General features: G+C 36.3%; 1 pseudogene; it reads right to left on the minus strand.

Annotated features, from left to right (window-relative positions):
- Nucleotides 1-237: 237 nt before the first annotated feature.
- LOC101037231 (phosducin-like protein 3 pseudogene) lies at nucleotides 238-949 on the minus strand (annotated as a pseudogene).
- Between the last annotated feature and the right edge of the window lie 645 nt (nucleotides 950-1,594).

The following is a 1,594-nucleotide window of genomic DNA, read 5'->3' on the forward strand; positions in this document are numbered from 1 at the left end:
TACCAATAGCTGGTTTTAATATTTTTAGAGGAATGACTATAATTTAAATGTAACAGAATTTCCAGCAATGATTATTTCTAAAATGTAAAGATTTGAAAATATTTTATTTATACAAAAAATATTTTATTTATACAAAAATAAAAACCAGAAGGATTTATTCTTCATTTCTCTCTTTTTTTAAAAAAAATCCAGACAATTTGTCACAAGAAAAATGAGCATGTGATAGCAGCTGCAGCTTCAGTCACCCTTGGAATCGCTGTCCCTCCTCATAGGATCAGAGTGCCGTACTGAGGACAGCAACACGTCCTCAGTCGGCTTCTTAGGGTTCTCCTCCAGGTCCAACTTAATTGCTCTTGATTCAGACAGTTTCCACTCCAATTCATCTCTTGTCAGGTTCATGCCGCCAAACACCAGAGGACCGATAAACTGAGCCTTGATATTTCCTTCCAGGTAAACAAATGTTTGTGGGCAGATTCCCATCAGGATAATTGGGTGTGCAGGTTGTTGAAATGGCTTTGATAAATTTGACATCAGGAAACTTCCTGGCAAGTCCACTGAGGTGCTGAGTTATCAGGACCCAGAGGGGAATTCTTTGTAAAGGTGCAAGATGACCCACAAGCCCTTATAGGCTTTGGTAACTTCTTGAACATAATCCATTCCTGAGATCTCCAAAACTCCAAATTTATTCTTCAGTTTCATTTTTTTCCACTCAGCCAGTCTCTACCACCTGTACATTTCAATAGCACGTTCATCCTCATTAAACTCATCTTCATGATCCTTCAGCTCTTCCGAAGTCCTATCTTCATATGTTGTCATCACTGACTGCTGGAGGACGCACTGCTCCTCTTCCACCTCCTTTTCCAATTTTTTCTCACTTTCCTTGGGAGGGCAAGACACCTTTTTTGCCTAAGATGTTATTCCACTCAGTGTCTGCTTTGGGGTCCTGCATTTTGTTTCCAAAGGCTCAAGCCAGTTGCTGCGCCATGTTTATTAATATTTAAAAAATCCTTGAGAGGTAGTGTGCTATGGATAGCTCCCTTGTAATCACAGATAAGGTTAGCATATTTGGAACACTTGTCTATTTTGTAAATATATGTTTTTAGTTATTTTTAATACTTTGCCACAAACAAGCGTCTGTGCTGTAGAAAATACATCCGTAAATAAATAAATAACAATTAACTAAATTAATTTAACTATTAACTATATTTTAAAGTTTTTTTAAAAATAAAATTAACTAAATTGATGACATCCCGCAGTATTTTGTGTACTTCTGGCTCCAGTTCCTTAGCTGCAAATGCTTGCCTGTATATAGCAGGATGTCACATGTGATCTGTCTCAGGAAACTTAGCCAAATCCTTTTAAAATTTTGGTCAGAGGAGTTGCCCTGTCACACAGCTTTACTGATAAAGAAGTTATTTACTGCTGGGAATAAATCTCATCTGCATATTTTACCTTTGGCATTTTGAAAAATGTACAGTTTTTTATATATTTTATTATTGAAACACAACCTAGTGAAAATCGTATGCTGAGATTTGGTAAAAAAAGAAATATTTGGACCCATTCAAATTACATAACAAACTTTGTAAGATGGTAG

The sequence above is a fragment of the Saimiri boliviensis genome, chromosome 9, assembly GCF_048565385.1.
Source record: "Saimiri boliviensis isolate mSaiBol1 chromosome 9, mSaiBol1.pri, whole genome shotgun sequence".
Taxonomy (NCBI): Eukaryota; Metazoa; Chordata; class Mammalia; order Primates; family Cebidae; genus Saimiri; species Saimiri boliviensis.